The sequence below is a fragment of the Grammomys surdaster genome, unplaced genomic scaffold, assembly GCF_004785775.1.
Source record: "Grammomys surdaster isolate TR1022 unplaced genomic scaffold, NIH_TR_1.0 751, whole genome shotgun sequence".
NCBI lineage: Eukaryota > Metazoa > Chordata > Mammalia > Rodentia > Muridae > Grammomys > Grammomys surdaster.
Window position 1 is genome coordinate 2,522,822 of NW_021605170.1, and position 11,571 is coordinate 2,534,392.

Sequence of the window (11,571 nt, forward strand, 5' to 3'; positions counted from 1 at the left end):
TGGGGCTCAAGTGGCTTGTACTTTTTATGATACAAATGGGATTAATATTGCGCTCTGAGATACAACACGCTCGTAGCAAAGAAGCCGCATCTCAGCGGTCTGCTACATTAAGGTTAGAGGGAAAAGGCATTAGAATATTTTTAAACTTCCAGAATAAAAAAAAGGATCGAAGGTAATGATCTGTCCAAAGTTTGAGATAATAATTTTAGAATTATTTTAGTTCTATTCTTAGGACATCTGGGGCCTCTTCACACTAAGCATGACTAGGGGGTCACATTTATTGCTTTTGAAACAGTGAAATATGCAACCGTCCCTCCCGCCCCCCAGTGGAGATACTGTTTTGCTGGCACATGCACTCTGAAGCTATCTGTCCTGTTTCTAAATTGCTTTAACTCCAGTAATGAAGTGGATCCTTCCTAGCATGTTCGTATGAACAGACTTTTGTAGTACTAGCGGAGTCATGCATTTCCAATGTCATTGTGAAACTGTTAACTGTAGGCAGTAAGTATTTGTGGCAGGAGGACGGGTGGGTGGACGGATGGATGGATGGACGGACAGAGGGACAGTATGAATACACCAGGTGGTACTCAAACAAATTCATGGCGTCATTCACCCACAGCCTGCCCTTGGCTGGCATCATTCACCCACAGCCTGCCCTTGGCTGGCATCATTCACCCACAGCCTGCCCTTGGCTGCGCCCCTTTAACCCTTTCCTACTTTCTCATCGTGTATCTGATCAACGTCTGTTTATTACTTGTGTGGCTTTTCTGTATGCTCTATCAGATTGCTTGTCTATTTTTCTCCTTTCAGGGACTTGCAACACACATTTTAAAAATTCCCACAATGCCTTACAGAGATACTGAACAAATGTTCTACAAGCTCCCATGGCTAGTGTTATTATTTTGCAGGCCATGCAGGGAACTATCTACACTGTTCTTTAGAGCAGGGATTTTCTTTTTTCTCACTCACTCTTGGTACCTGCAAATATAACTTTAAGTGTCTAATGCATTTAAGTCTGCTCAGTTTTGTGTAGGGTGCTTGGGGTGGGTTAGCAACACAAAGCTTGTGTAGAACATGTTGCATTTGATGGGTTAGGCCCCTCCTGTCCAGCTTCTTGCTTAGCACACACATCCTATGATTAGCAATGTCTTTCTCTCAGACACAAGGCTGGAGACTTAAGTCCATCTTTTCTGAAGTGTAGGAGAAAACTGAACACATTGTCTTTGAAAGGAAACTCCGAGCTATGGAGCTGTGAAGTCTTACAATCCAGAACCCAATCCCTAAAACCAAAAGCAAAACAAGAACAAAAACACAAGAGAATTATGGCAGAAGTGAGAGATGGCCACAACACCACAACACGGCTGCTCTTGGAAAGTTACCCTCACTGGTGAAATGTCTTAAATACAGGAATGAGCATCTGACAACCATTTTGATGATTTATTCTATGGTGAAGTAATGTTCAATATTTTTGAGATGTACTCTTGGCTTCTGGTTTACAGTTGGTTCATACAATCTGAAAGGATAACTTCAGGGCTTCCCTGGGTGAGTATTAAGAGTTTCTTGTTTCTTCATAGCACACTGTTACTCGGGTTCCATCCAGCTTTTCTTGGCAACGATGAATAACCCTGGGATCCTGGCAAGGAGAATCTTTAGGAGTTGGCAGTGGAGAAAGGGCCTACTCAGTTTCTCAACTACCCAAATATTTTGTGACTTTAAATCTCAGCAGGTGTCTCCTCTTCCATAGCAACTGTGCATTGGGGGATTACTGTGTTGCCCCCACTCCTGTGGGAGAATATCACTCTAAGCTGGGATGAATCAGGTCACTAGCTGAATTCGGCATGGTTCCATTAGACTCTGTTTCTGGAGAGTAGATGCAATAAGCCAAGGTAGGCCTTTTGGGGGACCCTGAAAGAACCATAAGCAAACTGAACATAATTACAAGTTTTAATATGCATTTTTCTTTGTGGTTGTAGGGCATGTTAAAAATGATATTTTACCTATAAGAACTAAACACACATATTCATGTTAAAAACTAATCCTCCATCTTAAAGCCATTTCCACAGAGGATGCTTCATTAAACCAAAAACTGACAATGGATAATGATCAGGTACCTAAGCTACCTAAGTACTGTGTTATAGGCCTTTACTAAAACAGTTTGTGCTACATGGATTCTTGTACTGTGAACATTCCCAGTGATTGGAACAACCCTTTGCCAGTGAATGACAAGTTTACAGATGCATCATGTCGGCCAGCGATAGTTGGCCACTTTAATTCCTCCAGCTTCAGGCTCCACATCGGAGTGGAGTGTTTAATCTCCTGCAAGTTACTTTGTTTCTTCGCAACGTTTAAAGTATTCTGTAATTTCCCTGCTTTCTTTCTATTGCATTGTACAGTAAGTCATTTAATAATTTACAACTTAAAATGCACGGTACAGTTTTAAGTAGGGTGTCTAGCTCTCTTTCCAGAAGGTTCTGGATGTTTAGAAGACCAGAAAACCTGAGATGCATTTGCATAACACTTTTCTATCTTATGTTTCACTCAGAAAAGACCTGTTGCTAAAATTTTAATGTGCACTGCATTGTGTGCATTCATGTGTGCATGTGTGTAGCTTTTTGATTTTTGTTTTGTTTTTGACAGGGTATATATCCCTGGCTGTCCTGGAACTCACTCTATAGACTAGGCTGGCCTCAGTCTCATGAATCCATCTTCCTCTGCCTCCCAAGTGTTGGAATCAAAGGCATGAACCATTATACCCAGCTCAAGATTGTATTATTTTATGGGCGTGCTTTGAATGTATGTGTATACATGCACCATGTGCATGCCTGGTGCTGGCAGAAACAAGATCTCCTGGAACTGGAGTTACAGATTGTTGTGAGCCACCATTTTGGTGCTGAGAACCAAACTCAGGACCTTTGGAAGAGTGCTCTTAAGTGCTGAACCATCTCTACGGAACCCACGTAAGACTTTTTATACCTCTAGATCCATAGAAAAAAATCGAGTTGCATAGATATTGAACCCAAGACTGATATCAAACGATTTCCCTCATTTGGAAGAACACGTTACCCTTTGTTAATATTTCTGAGGGTGCTGGCTACAAGCCTGAGAATGGTCCTGGGACTCACACAGTAGAAGGACCGCCTCTCACAGTAATACTCCTCTCCACATGCGTTCTTTGGCATGGGAGCTTTTCCCCACAAAAAAATACATTAAAGAACCAAAACTATCCTAAAGTTTGATGGAACCATATCTGGAAGTTTTAAGCACCTAGGGAAATTTTCTGAATTTTTTTCTCTGTAACATTTTTTTTCTTTCTTTTTACTGTTTTTTTGAGGGGTGGGCAGCTCATAGGAAAGGCTGTAAAGAGAAAGTCATTTTGAGACAGTAGGACTTTGTTCCCACCGCAAACTTAGTTGATTGTTTATTAATGAAACACACCATTTTTTAGATGCCAAGGGCTGACAGAGAACACGTGTAGGAACCAGTTGCAGAGCTCAGGACACAATGCTGACACAGCACCAGATTCTATTTTGTGACTTAGAATGTGAAGCAGGAAACCTGTATTTACACCAAAGGCCTGAATTAAGTACAGGTTATCAGCGTTTCCAGCCTCACGTGGTCTCTGCTGCCTGGGTGCAGTTCAGCAGAGGTGGAAAAGAGGCCTGTGATCATCGACAGTGGCTTTCCTGAGCTACAAACAGGAATGTTTACGTTGTCAAGCAGGTTGAAATTATTTGCTGTCCCAGAAAGTTTCTTTTATTTCTTTGTCTGTTGAATTAACATGGACACTATGGCCAGGGTTTTGTCTGAAGCAAGGATGGCCTAACAGTTCTTAGAGGAAACTCCTACTGTCTGTAATTTCCAGAACACACTCCCGGTAACCACAGTGTTCCTCCGCTAAACAAGAGAATGGTGCATAAGGAAGAATTGATTCTTCTGTTTGCTTTCCTAGGTCTATGCCTTTTCTTCTTGCTGTGTCTTTGAAATAACGAGGAATAACTTGATACCCCAGCACATGCATGGGGTGATGAGGGCACAGGTAGGGTGAGGGAGGGTGCTTGTGGCTACATTTCTGTATTGAATTTAATTTTTCATTGATAATTAGACACTCGAAGCCACCTGATATTTTTGACCAGCAGGAAACAAAAGCCCACTGATTGACTCAGGGGATACGCTGGAGAGGCCCCCACTGTGTTCACACAGCAGTGCCACAAAGACTACAAACAAGAGCTGTGGCAAATTGGATCATCATACAAGTTCCAACTGGCCCATGTGTACAAGCAGCAAATTGGGAGCTGGTATTTCTGAGAACTATTTATTAGTGACGCAGCGTGTTTTTCTCCCCCCACTCCAAAGTTTTCTTCAGTAAACAGCTTTTTCCAAGTTAGATGAGCAATCTAAAATATTTACCAACAATACAGCTAATTATCCAAAGAGTTGCCCAAGTCAGAAATGTACTGGTTACATATGACAAATGGGTGAATTTGTGTTCAGTGATCGTAACAGGTGTTTTTGGGTGTGGAATTGTACGGAGGGCAGATGGATGTCGTCTGAACTTGGTTGTTTGCCAAAATGCATGGACAGAGTATTTTAAATTTCAATTGTGTTGCTACATGTCTTATTGTGAGTTTTAAATGAAGATACCTCACTGACAGCTTCTGGTAGAGCGATCAGTTCTAACCATTTAGTACAAAGAAAGGTGTGAAAATACCAGGCGGCGGCCAGTTAGCAGAAATCATAGTTATACAAGCCTAGACCTGCATGTCTTTCAGGAGAACTGATAGCTCTGAATTTTGTTTTCCATATGAGTAATGCAGAGAGACAGGCAGAGAGAGAGAGAGAGAGAGACAGAGAGAGAGACAGAGAGAGAGACAGAGAGAGAGAGACAGAGAGAGAGAGAGAGAGAGAGAGAGAGAGAGAGAGAGAGAGAGAGACGGAGGGAGGGAGAGAGAGAAGCTGATTGTTTGATTAATGGCTTATTTGTATACTGTGAGTTTGAGCTTTGGGTGAGTTGGGATTCGGCATGCCTGCTCCTACCGGTATCACAGGGACAAGGAGTACAGAAGCTTGTGCAACTGAGACAATAGTTTAGACTCATTTTTATAATAAGGCTCTTGTGGTGATGTCAGCTCAGTTTTGGGCATTTGCTCACTTGGCATTTCAGAAACACTAGCACATTCTTTTGTTTTTGTGTCTGTCCACTCCTCCAGTGTATAAACTGATCCTGTGGGTCAAAAGATGATGTGGAAAGAGAGACTCCGAGTAATACCGCTAATAGTAGTGTTCTAGGCAGGAACACAATGGGGACCATTATGGAGAGGGTACACACATTCTCTGCTCATCGGCTTGTTTCTGAGTACTAGGAGATGGTCATCAAATAATAACAGATGCCTACGGTGTCACATCTGCTAAGTGCTAGAGCTGGAGAGAAGGATGTTATGCTTGCTTTCTACATCCAGAACCTGTCACTTGGTAGGCAGGCAAAAGTTATGGCACAAGGCAACTGTCAGACTTTTGCATCAGAGGCATGCCTGCTCCTACCAATATCATAGGGACAAGGAATACAGAAGCTTGTGCAAGCTTGCAGCATCAGAGGCTGCAAGGACAACAGTCCAAAGCTGCAGATATTCTACGTTTCAATTAAATATTCTTTTAGAAATTTCCTTAGCTGGGAAGCTTGTATGGAGTCACTAGGGTTATTGTACCCCAGAAAGGAATACACAATTTAAGGTGCCCTCATTTGACCTCTGGGGAGCTAAGCAGGCAGTAGACACTCATGATCCAAAGATTCGTAACAACCCCAAGAGCCTAAGAATAAAGGAGTAGGATATATTGACAAAAACTGATTTTATCTTACAGTCTTTTTTAATGAAGGACACTGAAGAGGGGTAGATGGTGTCTTTGTAAAGCTTCCTCATTAGGCTACGGTGTAGATTAGACAGGGATAAATACTTAAGATACTTGACATGTACTTTTCTTGAAAATAATACTAGTTGTTACAAAGAAAAGCTGTCAGGGAAGGTTGAACAGTTTCCAGTGCCTGCAAATCAAGACTAGATTGGACATGAGGATTCATTGTTCTTCTGCCTCAGCTCTCAGAGGGTCAGATAGGCAGGTATCTGCTGGCCGTGAACTCTGCTGAGATTGGGCCCCCAGCTTTCTTTACAGCCAGAGCATTTACTTCTAAAACTACCCGTTTGTCATCACCACGGGGAATAGACCCAATTTTTGGATCCCAGGGACTCCTCTGTGTGGTGTTTGACATTTTCATCCTACCTCTGGTCTTCTGAAAATGTCCTTTCTTTGGCTTCTGGAACAAGTTTTTACTTTTTTGGTTTTCGGAATGTTTACTCCTCTATTGATGGATTCCCTTCTTCTCGGTGTGAACACCCTTCCTTTCTGACGTTTGTTTTCTCCTGGTTTGATTCTCAGCAGTGATCTCTGGAGTCTGAGTAGGTTCCCTTGCAGGCGCTCACCTCAGCTCTCCACACCCAGCTCTTGCCTGTAGGGCTCAAAAATGCGCTGCCAACTAATTTCTCCTGCCCAGAGTTACCTCAAATCCAGCCTTCTCAGGTCGGAATTCATTTGCACAGCAGGTACGTTTCATCTCCTGTATCTCTTCAACAACAACAACAACAACAACAACAACAACAACAAGAAGACCCTTCTTATTATATAGAGCTCAGATGGGCAGGTTGCCTGAGGCTGGATGCTTCCTGAGACTTTGGTCATTCAGTTCATAGGGCTCAGGCAGCCTGACTACTCAGTCACCTCCGTGATCTACAGAATTTCCCCAACTAGATACCTGTTGGTATTTACCACATTTATCACTTACCTGAACTGAGTCACTAAATCCCAAGTACCATATCTCAAAAGTCTCCCTCAAAACTCCCTCCTGTTCTGTCAGTGTGATTCTCTACACTCTGCCTTTATTATTTTACTTGTGACACACGTGCAGTGAACACGGCCCACTTGGTACCCTTGGCTTTAGCTTCTTCACTTAACACACAGTCTGAGAAGTTCATGCCGCTCCCACTCTCACTGTGAGAATGAGTTTAGCCATTCAGCTAAACATTAGAAAGGTTAGCCATACAGCTAAACGTTAGAAAGGGGTGAGTCATTGTGTTCTGCCATACACTTGTTGGCTCTCCCATTCCACCCGGACCTCTGAAAGGAACTGTTTATACCCCCAAGAGGATGACGTTGGTTAGAGATCAACATAGTTTCTTCCTCAGCATCTGGATGGATGTTCCCCACCCCATCCCCTGAGCAGGAGAGCCGTGGGCATTACTATCTAATCCAGTGGTTCTCAACCTTCCTAGTGCTGGGACCCTTTAATGCAGTTCTTCATGTTGTGATGACCCCAACCATAACACTATTTTATTGATTCTTCATAACTATTTTTGTTACTGTTATTAATTGTAATGTAAATATCTGATATGCAGGGCATCTAATCAGAGTCAGACAGAAACAACCTCACTTTTCCATGCAGTAAAGCTTGGTTCTGGTGATAGGCTCTGGGTGAGCCCAGCTTGCACACCATGAGGACCATATAGCCTCAGGGAGAGGTCTTCGTGGTAGGGAACTGAGGCTTGCTAACACCCAAAGCCAGTCCTGGTGTGAGAGAGCAGGACCAGCTTGAAAGCATCCAGTTCTAGGCAAGCCACGGGCTGACAGTAGCCATCAATACCCAGTCTACAACCTCTCGGAAGATCCTGAGCCAGAACAACTCACATGAACTGCGCCTAGACTCTCCACCAGGAAATATCGCACCACAATACATTGTTTCAAAGCACTGCATTTGGGGGCAAAATGATTATGCTGCGATATCTAAGGGATATAGACTAGTTTTTCTGCCTTACACACCTGCCTCTATCCTTTTATTTTCATTTCAAATATCTGGCCCTCAGGCATAGTGTGATTTTGCTGCCTTTTCTGTAGAAAAGCTGTATTGTTCCTCACCTCCATTTTCTCTCTCTTATCCCCCCTCCACCCCCATTCGTAATTCTTGTTTTCCCATATGCTCATTCTCCCCTCTATTATTTTGGGACACCATGCTTCAGAGGCCTCTTGCATTTTGAAGTATCTTCTCAGCATGGGGTAGTTTACTGTGCAGTAGAGTCAAACTGTGTCTTCCTGTGGAACCAGTCTGCTGGTGCCCATTATAAAGGATTTGGGCTGTTTGAAGCTTGGCGTTCCTCTGCTGTGATGTAAACCATCTGCAGGTGTGAGACTCCTGGGCCCTTCTGCAGGTGTGAGAGAGACTCCTGGGCCCTTCTGCAGGTGTGAGAGAGACTCCTGGGCCCTTCTGCAGGTGTGAGACTCCTGGGTCCTTCTGCAGGTGTGGGAGAGACTCCTGGGCCCTTCTGCAGGTGTGGGAGAGACTCCTGGGTCCTTCTGCAGGTGTGAGAGAGACTCCCGGGCCCTTCTGTAGGTATGGGAGAGACTCCTGGGCCCTTCTGCAGGTGTGAGAGAGACTCCTGGACCCTTCTGCAGTTGTGAGAGAGACTCCTGGGCCCTTCTGCAGGTGTGAGAGAGACACCTGGGCCCTTCTGCAGGTGTGAGACTCTTGGGCCCTTCTGTAGCTGTGAGACTCTCCTGGGCTTTTTTGATCTGAGAGTACAAGTCATGGAATGTTGTACAGACATGGACTATGGCTTGCTCTGCTCATAGAGAGTAGGTCTTTTGTCTCTAGGACAGAGACCTAACAGTTTTGCAGGTTAGTAAGGTTAAAGCCGCAGACTTTACAGGCTGGGCAGTGGTGGTGCATGCCTTTCATTCCAGCACTTGAGAGGCAGAAGCAAGTGGATCTCTGACTTTGAGGCCTGCCTAGTCTATGGAGCAAGTTCCAGGACAGCCATAACCCTGTCTTGAAAAACCAAACCAAGAAGACCTCAGAACTTCTCGTAGTTTGTAGTTCACTCTCTGTCCCACTCCAAGCTGCAGTCACACCCACTCGCAGTTCATTTGCTTGTTTATTCACTCCACAAAAACACCTGTGCTCCCGTTTAAACTGCACAGGGACACGTGTCTGTGTGTGTGTGTATGTGTGTGTGTGTGTGCTGGCCTGTGTGTACATGCTCCTTGTACAATGCAGTGACCACAGAAGCCAGGAGGACATTGGATGCCTCGAAACCAGAGTTAGTAATGGTTGTAAGCTTCTCTGTGATTTCTGGGACCCACATTGGGTGCACAAGCAGCAAGCGCTCTTAGCCACTGAGCCATCTCAGCAGCCCCATCACCTTCGTGTGTGTGTGTGTGTGTGTGGTGTGTGGTGTGTGTGAGAGACAGGGTCTTACCATGTAGCTCTAGTTGGCCTGTAGCTCCCTGTGTGGACTATGTAGAGCCTCCTCTGAGTGATTCCAAGGCAGACTGTCCAGAATGAAGTAAAGAACAGTGGGCTAATATTGCCTAAAAGAAGCTATGTTTTATACATTAAACTTAAAAGAATATGAAGATGTTACAGACAGGCATGTCGTCCCTCTGTAGAGTCCTAAGGGAGGCATGAGAACTGCTACAGATGAGCTTTTACTGAAACGTTTGCTGTGTTGCCGTCCCTCAAAAATTGCAAGAGCGCCAACCACTCTTGCAGAGGACCTGAGTTCCAGAGACTCAGACACCCACCTGGTGCACAGGCACAGGGGCAGACAAAACACCCGTGCACAAAAGCTGCAATGGCGGCACAGACTTTTAATCTCAGCATTGAGGAGGCAGAGATGTGCGGAGCCCTGGGGCCTGCTGGCCAGCCACACCTAACTCCTAACCCTGTCTCACCACACACACACACACACACACACATACACACACACACACACACGGAGGTGATGGGGCTGGTGAGATGGCTCAGTGGCTAAGAGCGCCATCTTTCTTTCTCCTATTTTTTGTACGCATCCAGAATTTGTCACTAGTTAACTAAATAAGTATCAACCTATCATTTAAAAATCATGTTTTTTAAAAAAATTTAGATTTATTTATTCATTTTTTTTGTATATAGGAAAAGAAACACATGGAAAGCAAGGGTGAGCTTTTGTTTTGTTTTCCAGCGGTGCACATAGATCCAGGCATGCTTTGTATTGCAGTCATTTAACTGGTTTTAGTAGACCCAAATGTTTTGTCTTGTTTTTGTTTAATTCAGACCTCATCTGGTGACACCGCCTTGTTTTGAACATTAAGCTTAGGAACCATCACTGAGACAGCCCAGTCCCAGGAAGCAGATGGCAGCCGTTGAGACAGCCTCTGGCTGCCTCTGCAGAGCCATCCTCTTTGCTAGCCCAAGTCTTTCCTGCTGTCTTAGCCTTTATCCAAGACTTTTTACTCTTCCTCAGGCTTCCATAGTTTAAGTCATACTCCAGAAAAAGCATCCCACCAACATGTTTCAGTCTTTAGTCCACCGGCCAGCTCTTCAGTTCCCTTTCTTACGCTCTTTAATGTTCTTTCTCTGGCTTGACTCCTTGGCTTCACATCTCACTCTCTGTGGGAAAGCATTAAGAAGTCTACTAAACAAAAAGTTTTAAAAAGAATCTTTTGGGGGGTCTCTTCTGTGCATTTTTGATGTGTAATCTGTTCTCAAAGTACAGAAGTTTCGTTAATCTGGCCCTTAACTCTGCATTACTCCTGGAAGTTCAGGCCTTGTAGGCAGAATTTTTACTTTTGACAATTGTTTTTATACAGCCTTTTAGGAATCATCAACCTTCAGAGGACCCACTGGGCCGCAGGCTCATGGACTTGAATCAGCTCTTGAGAGTGCGCGCACACACGCTGGCCAGAATAAGGAAGACGATTGTCTCACCATGCTGGCTACTGCTGGCTACTGCTGGCTGCAGCCAGGTTAGGGATCCAGGTGAGCCAAGGGTGGATCTGGTTCTGGAACTTGGAGAGTTGCTTTAGCCATGACAACTGGTCTGATAGTGTGCTACAGTACCCAGAACAAATTGTAGCTTTTAAAGGAGAGAGGCCAAGATTTTGAATTCCCTGGGCCAGTCACTGGGTTTAGGCTTCTCCAGGAAGCAGGTGTAACTTTGGAAAGAGCTTTCTTCTGCTGAGTTGCATGGTTAAAAACAAGACTTTATATACATTTCTGTGTAGATTTCTCAATGAATGTAGTTTTCCTTTTCTCCGGGATGATTATCTATACACAGGAAGCTGGACACTAAGGTCAGCATAGGTTTCCTTTATAAGAAACTGTGGTGGTACATGCCTTTGATCCCAACATTCAAGAGGAAGAAACAGGCAGATCTCGGTTTATTTTGTAGGCCAGGCTGGTCTACATGTCCAGTTCCAGGACAGCAAGGGCTGCATAGAGAGACCCTGTCTCAAAAATGAAAAGAAAAGAAAGCCAAAAATTTCAGAGTAGCCATACCATATTGGTTTGCTTCCCTCCTCCTCTCCTTCTTCCTCCCTCCCTTCCCTCCCTCCCTCCCTTTATTTTTTAGCATACACATACATGTGGTGTGCATAGATATACACACCAGAAGTCTGTGTCTGACACCTGCTATCATTATCTTTATTTTTTGAGATGATCCCTCAGTGAACCTGGAGCTCAGCAGTTTCCACACAGGGTAGTCAGAGGGCATG